The 11,206-nt window shown below is 33.9% G+C and overlaps 1 non-coding gene across 1 annotated transcript; it reads left to right on the top strand.

Annotated features, from left to right (window-relative positions):
• Positions 1-7,194: 7,194 nt before the first annotated feature.
• LOC138827631 (U6 spliceosomal RNA) lies at positions 7,195-7,300 on the top strand. The gene has a single exon (XR_011372154.1). It is a non-coding gene; the product is annotated as a U6 spliceosomal RNA (small nuclear RNA).
• Positions 7,301-11,206: the final 3,906 nt, after the last annotated feature.

Below are 11,206 nucleotides of genomic sequence, written 5' to 3'. Positions count from 1 at the left end.
GTTTATCCCCTGCTGTATTTGATTTCAGTACTGTGTGTATTGCACATGCATTTATCTTAATTTGAGAAGGCAAGATGAACAACAAATTGGGGAGACAAAGTTCAAAGGGCAAACCAATGCAATAGCAATACTCACAAGACAACATGTTGGAAATTTACATTACAACTTGTGAGGGGTTTGGGGGGAAAGGAAAAGTGTGAGAAAAATGAGGTAGTGGGTAAAATTTCGACATGTTATGTATTCACTACCTTACAATTAATGCAACCCCTGTATATATCACCTTAAAAATAAAATTAAACAAAAATAAGTTAAATAAAGTATAATTTCACTGTATTGCTATAGTAAATATTATCCTATGTGCATTACCTTTTAAAAAATGAACACTATTTGGCATCTAATTTGAATTAATTACACCTTTCTTTATCAGAGGTTCATCAACTTGAATGTAATCTAAATATACAATATTTTCACAATATATCTGTCATAATTTTCAAAAAAAATTATAAGTTAATATTGTCCCATAGTAAAACAGAAAACAGTTTAATTCTCTGGAAACTCCTAACTTTTAAAACTGAATAATTGTAAAAGGACAGAATATATGTGTTCTTCAAAGTTCTTACAAATACTAACTACTCATTTTCAAATTCTGAACATTCCATATCAGATATTCAAAACAGTACCTGTTTGTATGATATTTAATTCTGCAATAACTGCAGTTTCTAATGGGGTGCTACATAGTGAGAAATCAACAGAAAAAAAATAGCCACATTCTGGTGGATGATATAACTACGAAGTATGTGTAATAATTAATTCCTCAAGAGTAAACATTTGTTCATCAGAGTAAGCTATTATTTCTGTGATCATCAATCCCAAGCTTTTATGCCATAAAGTCTTCGTAGCCCAACAGTTTCCAATTTGTATGGTGCACCTTAAAATTCCCTTAATTCACATCATGAATAGCTTATCACTATTGTGAAAAAATACTACACTTGTGCTAATATGATGCCTTTCCTATTGTGGAAAGTACACTACACTAAACTTTGCTGCAACATTTTTCTGAGTTCTAGAAATCAGAGCACTTGCAAATATTACTTATATTTTTATCTATCATAGATATTCAGGAGGCTAAGATCAGAAGATTGTGGTTCAAAGCCCACCCAGTCAGGAAGATTCCTTAGATTCTTATCTCCAATAAACTTCTCAGGAAAAGCCAGATTCAAGTGGCACTGAGGTTGAAGTTGTAGTGCATGAGCCTTCAGCAAAAACTGGCTCAAAGAGAGTGGCCAGGCCCAGAGTTCAAACCTGAGGACAAACCAAAAAATAGAACCAACTCCAACCTCGCATTTTTCTCATTGTATACAGAGGCATGTAATTAAGGAAATTTCTTCCTGTATTACAAATAGATAGAAGAACCAAGACCTCACACAATTATTGTCTTCATACCATGTTACACCAAAGCCTCAAAAAATTGCTTGTTCTAAATTAATAAATTAATATCATCCATTTGTTGGCAACTCTGTGCAGATTATTCACACTATCTCATTTTATACATGAACTGTTGGAATTATCAATTAACTAAGTTCTAATTATACCTCGCTTGAAAGAATATTTTAAGCAAATAAAATGCCTGATTCATGTGTGAATTTGTCAATTAAAACCTCTACTTAAAAAGAATTTTGTAGTATCCTATAGAATATGAAATTAGAAACAAAACCAAAATATTTATTTTAAATATAAATTCTAATTTAGCAAGGTCTACAAAGTCCTACATTAGATGAACTTTGTATTTTTCCAGGCTTAAACTTTTGTAATCCTTCATTATTTCTTTTAAATCCAACAGAATGATGCTTATTTTTTCAAATTTTTGATTGGGAATCATGAGCCATTTTGCATCTAGGAATGTTGTGTAATGCAGAGAGCATTTAAAACACAACTGAGGATTATATATGAGTTGCATTTCAATAGGAAACTTGCCTTCTCAAAACATAGTGACAAAATTAGCCCAAACTTCCAACTGTGTATTCCTTTCTTGTTTTTTGGTGTGTTTCATTGAGACAAAATTATGCTACCTGGTCCAGGGAAGGTATCACTATGTAATCCCACTCTCTAATCTCCTGTCTTACCTTGAGTGCTAGAATTCCAGGCTTGTATCAAATTGCCCTTCCATAGTTTGGTGGTTTATTTAATCTAGATACAGACTAGAAATTCTGAACTTCTCCTATGATCTTATTCATTAGACTGACTGTTCAAGTTGTTTATGTACTACTTTCAAAGATGTTCTATCATTTCACACAGGATATGAACATTTTCAGATGCACCTGCAGGGGTCTCTGATTCCTTCTTCCAGGGATCCAATCCCTTTAATAATGATTACTTGACTTTCTTTTTATCTCTGGTCCCTAGGTATGTAATATTATCAAACTTTGAATAAATTTCACTTGAGGACTTTCTAATATTAAAAATTATCACTTGATCTAGTCTTACTCAGGATATATTTTCTATTGTTTTCTAACATTTCTCCATATTCTGAGAGTTGTTTTATTTGTGCAGGTGTGTTTGCACATATATGTGCCTCTGTGTGTATGTGTATGTTTGTATGTGTGTATGCAAAAGCCTCAGCAACCTCATTCAGCAATCTTGCTCATGACTAGTATTCCATCACTTGAGTTCACGCCTATAATTCTAGGTATTCAGGAGGCTGACATCTGAGGATTGCAGTTCAAATCCTGTATGAGTAGGAAAGAAATGTTCTGAGGCACTTATCTCCAATTAACCACCAGAAAACTGGAAGTGGCGCTGTGGCTCAAGAGGTAGAACACTAGTCTTGAGGTGAAGAGTGGAGAGATATTTCCCAGGCTGAGTTCAAACCCTGTCTCAACCATCAAAAAGAAAGAAAAAAAGAAAGAAAGAATAAAGATAAAAGAAAGAAAAAGAAATGAGATCTTGGCCACCAGTTCATTGCCAGTATAATTCCTGCTTTCTCACCATGGACTTTTTTTCAGTTAAGTCCATGCTCTTATATCTAACTTGCTTTGGAACCAGAATTATTCTTCAATTGTACATTTTACAAATTTGCGTGATTAGCAACCATGATTTAGAGATAGAAGTTGAAAGAGAGTGGCCTCATCGTTCATGTTCTTCTTAGTATTAATTATTTCTCTATGTCACTCCCATAGATGTACATAATGGCCTTGGCTTTATTGGTTCAATGTTGTCTTATTTGCAGAGTCTTCTATAGTATATTGAACCATTATACTTAAACACAGAACTTTTCTTTCTCTTATTATTCCTATTGTTTCTTCTACTGTTAACTTGTGTACACTTGGGAAATAATTCACAACACACACACAAATAAACTTTTCTGAGAATCTTCTCCAAGTTAAGTTTAATTTAAGAGCACTTACGGAATTTGAAGTTAATGTACTCATGGATAATGGTTTCTTTTATGTTTTTATAGTAAAAAATAATGTACAGAGGGCTTAGAGTTACATAAGTAAGGTAATGAGTACATTTCTTATTGTTACATCCTCTTTTGTTTTTCCTGTGTTATCCATTCCCTCCCCATCTGCCCAATTCCCCCTCCCCTCCACAAGTTGTAAAATTCGTTTTCTACATAGTGTCTTGTTCATATCATTGTTACAATAGTTCATCCTGAATCTTTGTTTCAGCATTTTGTTGTTTCAATTCCCCTTCCCACACTAGAAAAATGTATATGCAAGATGCAGGGCACCAACATCATATCCAGTGAAAACAGGAGTTATATCATGCGGGAAGAACATGGAGGAGAAACGAAAAAATCACATAGTACATTTTAGATACATTAAAAACAATTTCAATAAAGAATAAAACAAGTTGTGTCCCTATCTTAGGTTTCATTTTTCTTAACATTATCTTATATGGCCATATGTACATGAATAATGTTTTTAAATTTTATATTTTGTATTTACTAAGTTGTCTCTGAAAGGCGTGTTACCTCATGTCCAAAGATGTCTTTGTGCTAGTTCTATGAAGCCTGAAAACATTCATTTTACCTGAAGAGGGTGCCTTTCTTCAATTTTTTTAGCTCCCTTATCAAAGATTAGATGGCTATAGGTTTGTAGGTTCATTTCTGGGTTTTCAATTCTATTCCAGTGGTCCTGAGGTCGATCCTTGGAGATTCCTCAAAAGACTCCACATAGAGCTCCCCTAAAACCCAGCAATCCCACTTTGGGGCATTAACCCAAATGTTCACAAACAAGGCCACATTAGAGGTACCAGCACGACTATGTTTATTGCAGCCTTATTTACCATAGCTAAGGTATGGAACCAACCCAGATGCCCCTCAGTAGATGAATGGATCAAGAAAATGTGGTATATATACACAATGGAATCCTATGCCTCCATCAGAAAGAATGACATTGCCACATTTGTTAGGAACTGGAAAGACTTGGAAAAATTATATTAATTGAAGTAAGCCACGCCCAAAGAAACATAGGTCCCATGGTTTTCCTATTTCCAATAACTAGTATATGTCTGAGTCAAACAGAAAAGGTCAGATAAGTTGATGTTAGGGAAATGAACCCTAAGATATGTATTCGAATGTTTTTTGTTCTTTCATGTGACTTTTTCTAACACATTTATAAGATGATTTCCTTGTTGCTTTTTATGTCCCTTCCCCACGGGATAACAATAACCCCTGATTTCACTGTATTTGATGTCGGTATAATTTCTGGAGGGGAACGGAAAAAAAAACAAATCATTTAAATAGGGATACAGGTGGAACCATTGCAGCAATGAGATGTACAACTCGTTATTTCAAAAACGAACTTTACAACTTTGTTGTTGGGGGGAGGAGGATTGGATGGAGGGGGGAGGGGAGGATGGGAAGGGGAAACCAAGGAGTAGGCTACATTGCTTGATAAAAAATATACTCATTCCAGATCTTAGCTATGGTAAATAATGCTGCAATAAACATAGTTGTGTTCGTAGCTTTAGTGTGGTCTTGTTTGTAAACATTTGGGTAAATGCCCAAAAGTGGCACTCCACATCCCCTCCAGCATCTGTTGTTATTAGAGTTCTTGATTATACCCATTCTAACTGGGGTGAGGTGATATCTCAATGTTGTTTTGATTTGCATTTCTTTTATGTCTAGGGATTGGAAGGGGAAACCAAAGAGTAGGCTACAATGCTTGATAAAAACTGTACTCATTATCTTGCACATGTGATTGTAACCACTCTGTTCAGTATTTTCACTGTAAGAAATATATATTCATTGTTAGAAAAAAAAAAGAATCCAAGCTTGAAGAAACTGTCCCTGTCTTTTTTCGAGTGTGTTCTTTATTCATATAAAAACTTCTTCTTTAAAGTATTTCAAAAGGAAACAATGTGCCATTTGAAGGCCAGCATAGAACAAAAGGAAATAAACATTGTTTTAAAAGTTTTCTTTTGCAAGGAAACAAAGATTTGGAGGTTTTAATTTGTCTTTTGCATGGATATTTCACTATTGAGATGATTCTGTTGTTGCAGGAGTCACTTATTAATTCCTTTAGTCTTGTCCTGAATTCTCCAGCACAATTAGTATTAGAAAAAAGCAGGATCCAGTGAGTATGATCAGCAAAAGGAGCCTGTTCTCAAACCAGTGCTTTATGGATGGTCCCAAAGAAATATGTGCGTTTTTTTCTTGTTCGTTTGTTTAGTTTGTCCTGGTTCTGGAGCTTGAACTCAGAGGCTGGACCATGTCTCTGAACAAATGTCTTCCCTGGCCAACTTCCCCCAAAGCTAGGACTCTACTACTTGAGCCAAAATCCACTTTTGGCGTTTTTGGTGTTTGGTTACAGATAAGAATGTGACAGACTTTCCTGCCTAGGTTGGCTTTGAACTGAGAAAGTAAGAAAGCCAAGTGACATCAACTGTATCAAGATTTCTGTTTTGAACCAAGAAATACTAGACAAAGTTTATTATAAAGCTAATATTTGACAATTTTTAAAAGAAAAGAATATGTCTAACAAAGAATCCATAACTTAAATAACTCCACAAATGTAGGTGCACTGAATCATTTTGGACGCATTTTTTTCATCTGCTTGGGAAGATAACTATTGACTTCATAGATTCCTTTTGGGGAAACTTAGTCATATTTGCCTGTTGTCACTGGCTTTGTACACATGCATGCTGTACATGCTTCTAAGGGCCCTACATAAAGAAGTCTTGAAATTCTCAACAGTATTTAAATAAGATGCTCCAGCCTAAGGTTAAGATTTTAGGTGTGGACATTTATCAACACTCCTGATTCAGACTCTACTTGATATAATTTTTAATCAATATTTTGTTTTTAGTTTTGTTCTTTGTAAATTCACATGCACCTATGAAAAATTGTGTGGACATCCCAATGATATTCTCAAAGTACCTCTTAATCATGACTCACAAAAAGTTGTATTATATTACGACAAGGAAAAATGCTATAAATAAAGAAAACAATAATTAAATATTAATGATTACTAAAATAAAAAACAAAACAATTACCAGGGTTTTCAGTATTTGAAGTGTACATAGTAGAGTTTACTATTTTCTCATATTCCTGTACATTTAAAACTGGATAAAGCTATAAGTAGCATTTAAATTTACTCACTAAGATTACTATTTATAGTTCATCTCATCATTTGTATGTGGATTATATCATTATTTGTTCATCACTAACATATAACGTAAAGGAGCCCTGAAGATTTAACAGAAACTGTGTACTTAAAATCTTAACTTAAAATCTTAACTGCTTCTTTACACAGTCTTTGCAACTTCTCATTAGTAAAGTGTCTATAAAATCTGAAATGTACATACTTACTAGTACATGCTACCAGAAATATTATATACTTTATCAAAAATTTTTATGACCTGCCAAACAGTCTTAATTTTGCCATATATAAGCAAATCCCAAAATTAAACATATTTAAAACATTAAAACTTTTAACAAACCTTAACATTTGCTGCAATGATCATTATGACAAGTGCCTTTTGTAGAATAATTGAATTCTTCCTCCTACAAATCTCATGAACAACAAATATCTGGAATTATTTTGTTTTTGATATGTCAATCTTGACTTTATTCTTAAATGTGTGCTTATGTAAGAAACACATGGTTCTAAAATTTCACAATTCTTTTGAACTTATTTTTGTTGAATTGTCTAGTTTAAGAAAATCAATTACTCTTTATAAAAATGTTTTGTGCTCAATTTGGCTGCACACACACTAAAATTGGAACATACAGAGAAGATTAGCATGGTCCCTGCACAAGGATGATACACAAATTAGTGAATCGTGCCATATTTTTACAACAACAGATGCTGGAAGGGATATGGCCAGAAGGGAGCCTACTGCATTCTTGGTGGGAGTGTAAACTTGTTCATCCACTTTGGAAAGCAGTTTGGAGGTTCCTCAAAAGCCTCCACATAGAGCTCCCTATTATACAGCAATCCCACTTTTGGGCATTCTCCCAAATGATCACAAACCAGTCCATACTAAAACTACCACCACAACAATGTTTATTGTAGCATTATTTTCTATAGCTAAGATATGGAACCAACCCTGATGCTGCTCAGTAGAAGAATGGATCAATAAAATGTTCTCTCTCTCTCTCTCTCTCTCTCTCTCTCTCTCTCTCTCTCTCTCTCTCTCTCTCTCTCTCTCTCTCTCTCTCTCTCTCTCTCTCTGTGTGAATGTACACTTACACAACCACATTGGAAAGCAGTCTGGTGAGTCCTCAGAAAGATAAATATTGACCTTCCTTATGGCCCACTCATACCACTTCTAGGCCTCTATCCTGAACAACAGGTACCAATATTCAAGGACAAATGCACTTCCATGTTTATTGAAGCACTGTTCACAATAGCCAGGATATGAAAACAACCCATATGTCCCACCAGAGATGAATGGATCAAAAAACTGTGGTAACTATACACAACGGAATATTTTCCAGCCATTAGAAAAGACAAATTAATGGCATTAGTAGGGAAATCAATCAAGCTACAGGAAATCATGTTGAGCGAGGTGAGCCAAAATCAAAGAGACAAATGGCACATGGTCTCCGTGATAAGCGGATGTTAAATCCAAAATGTAAGGTGATATGACAAAATTAACAACACTTAAGAAACCAAGAACTTCCACTCATCTGGTCGAATCACTACTAAAAAACCCCATTCTGCTGATCATATGTGCACACTGAAGGGAAACCAGGAGGACGACACAGAACTAGAGGGAATCAGGGAAAAACATACAACAGTGGGATCCATCAGCTGCACTGGACATTGACCAAAATGAACTAAGCAACTCAATGTCACTGGAGGGAGGGAGGGAACAAGTGGGAAAGAGGGAACAGCTGACGCTTATGCAATACAAAAGAAATATACATATTTCAAAACAAAAAAGTTTACATATGGAAGAAATAACTCTATTGCAAAGCTCATAGAATTCATAAATGTTGTAGACCATAATAGACAATTTGCTCCATCGAAGTTTGAATGTGTTTGTGACTTAAACTAAGCATCACTATCCCACAATATTGTGAAATTTGGGAAAGTATGTAACCACTTAATCACAATAAAAACATTTGAAAAAATGATGAAGGTGGAAAACTAAGTTGCTCTAAAAAACAAAAAAGGAAAATGTTCTGTGTGTATTTGTGTGTACACACACACGCACACACATATACTATATATATATATATATATATATATATATATATATATATATATATATATATATGAATTCTATGCCTCCATCAGAAAGAATGACAACGCTCAATTTGTTAGGAAATGGAAAGATTTGGAAAAAAATTATATTAACTGATGTAAGCCAAGTCCAAAGAAACATAGGTCCCATTGAATCCCTTATTTGTAATAACTAGTATATGTCTGGGATAAGCAGAAAAGTTGAAAGCTTATGTGTATATGACTAGATAAGTTGATGTTAACCTAAATAACCCCCAAGATAGAGACACAAGTGTTTTTTTTCTTTATTGCTGTTGTTTCTCACGTATTTTTAATGTACGATGTGATTGTTTTTCTTTTTTATACGTTCCTCCCCAACAATATAACCCTGTTTTCACTTTATTTGATGTTGGTGCACCTGCATCTTGAATGTACACTTCTCTAATTTGGGAAGGGAAAGGGAAAAAACAACATGCTTAAATAGGAATACAGTTTGACCCATTGTATAACAATAGATGCACAAGACATTATTTTGAAAAAGGAACTTTACAATTTAGGCTAGGGACATTTGGTGGGGCTTTGGGGTATGAGGAGTGTACTTGTGGAGGTGTAAGGGAAGGAATGGTGGGGGAAAAACAAAGGAGGAGGTAACAATGCTTGATAGGAAATGTACTTATTACTTTGCTCATATAACTATAACCCCTCTGTACAGTATTTTTACAACAAAAATGTATAAAAATGTTTTGAGATGGAAGAGTTTATGAAGCCCATTTTACCCTTATAATATCGTTAACAAAGAAATTAATGCAAAACACTGATATGAAGATATTTTGAAAAAGTGAGTGTGTGTGCATTCCTGCGTGTTGGCATGCTCAGAGTTTGAAATCAGGGCTTCAATATCTTGCTACGTCTTTCTCTCTAGATTGGTGAGTTACTATATGAGCTACATCTCCATTCCTGACCCTTTGCTATTTCGTTAAAATTTTGAAAAATAATCTCATGAATTTATTTTGTCCTGTTGACTTCCAAATATTATCCACAGATCTCAGGCTCCTTAATAGGTATCCCGAGTAGTTAAGATTATAGGTGTGACAAACCAGTACCAGGCTTTCAGAATAATTTTAAAAGTAGAAGAAAATTTACTTCACAGAGGCCTGTTTTATCATCTCCTTGTCTTAAAGCATTTTGCAGTGATTATATGTGAAATTTTTCATTCTTGAATTATTAAAATACAGTAAGTGATGATATTTAAAACATTTAGTACTTTTTAAAAATGATACTGAAACTATGGGACAGAAGAAATTTGCCTCTCTTTGGACCATAATTTATAAGCTCAGCTCTGTGCATGATAACCCAATGTCACCAACACAGTCTGTGTTGAAGACAAAATGTAAAAATGGGCAATAATTGCTATGCTATTATTTCTTGGACAGTATGAATATTGAATTGAGAGTATCAGAGAATGGAGAGAATTTATCTACCTTTTGTGTATTGCTGGAAGACTTTTGGAAAATTTGACTCATTTTCTTCCTCACTGTGTGTCTTGGGCCATGCACTTAGTGCCTTTAATTACAATTTTTCCCAACACTAAAATGGTAATAACATTAGCATTATAGCAAATGTTATCTTAAGAATTAAGGGTCCTTAGAATGATGAACTCTTTTCTCATTCTTGTAGAGGCATTATCAGATGAGAGGAACTGTATTTTTTTGTTTGCTTACTTCCATTTATTCATGAATTTGAAATCTGAACTTCTTAAGACTGAAAGAAACCAAAATTAGACACGCAGGCTTTGGAAAGAGCAAACAATGTAAAATAAATAAAATACATATAGATATGTAAAAGATCTGACTAAATTGTTATATAGTCTCAAGCATAAACAGAAAATGATTTAAGCAATATCATGTTATTGAAAATTGAAAAATGTTAGGAGTTGCTTAATTTTTTCCTTTTTACTACCTTGAATTAATTATTTTTGTATAGAGAGATTAAAGATGAGATTAACAATAAACTTGATTAAAAATGGACAAAAGTTCCAATAGACATGTTTTCCATAAACCCCTCTATATCACCAGTGGGTTTACACAGTTGTTTTTAATACAACTTCTGTGCTGGCTTAATGCTGTGAGAAGTCATTAGAGAAATGTAATTCAAAATTACTATGATACTACTTTATAACTATTATAACTCTTATCAAAAAAAATCAAAGGAACAAGGTGTGATGGTTAAAGGTTTTAATTCCAAGAATTTAGGAGTTTGGATTTCGGTCTTAAGCCAGTCTAGAGTACTGAAGATAGTAAAAACTTGCCCTTTATTACCTTTTGAATAAAATGTAATCATGTTGGTAAGAGTGTGAAGAAAAGGAAATTTTCTACACTCTTGGTCAAAATCCAGGTTAGTATTTTCCTTGTAGAAAGTAGTATGCAGTTTTCTAAAGAAATCATACTTGAAATATCATCTGACCCACCAATCATGTGATTATTTCTCTCTGGGTAATTCATAAATATATCTGTAGTTCATTGTTATTCACA

Source organism: Dipodomys merriami, unplaced genomic scaffold (assembly GCF_024711535.1).
Source record: "Dipodomys merriami isolate MVZ:Mamm:240054 unplaced genomic scaffold, mDipMer1.0.p SCAF_159, whole genome shotgun sequence".
Taxonomy (NCBI): domain Eukaryota; kingdom Metazoa; phylum Chordata; class Mammalia; order Rodentia; family Heteromyidae; genus Dipodomys; species Dipodomys merriami.
The sequence above is the reverse complement of the archived record's forward strand: the minus strand, read 5'-3'. Positions and strand labels throughout refer to the sequence as shown.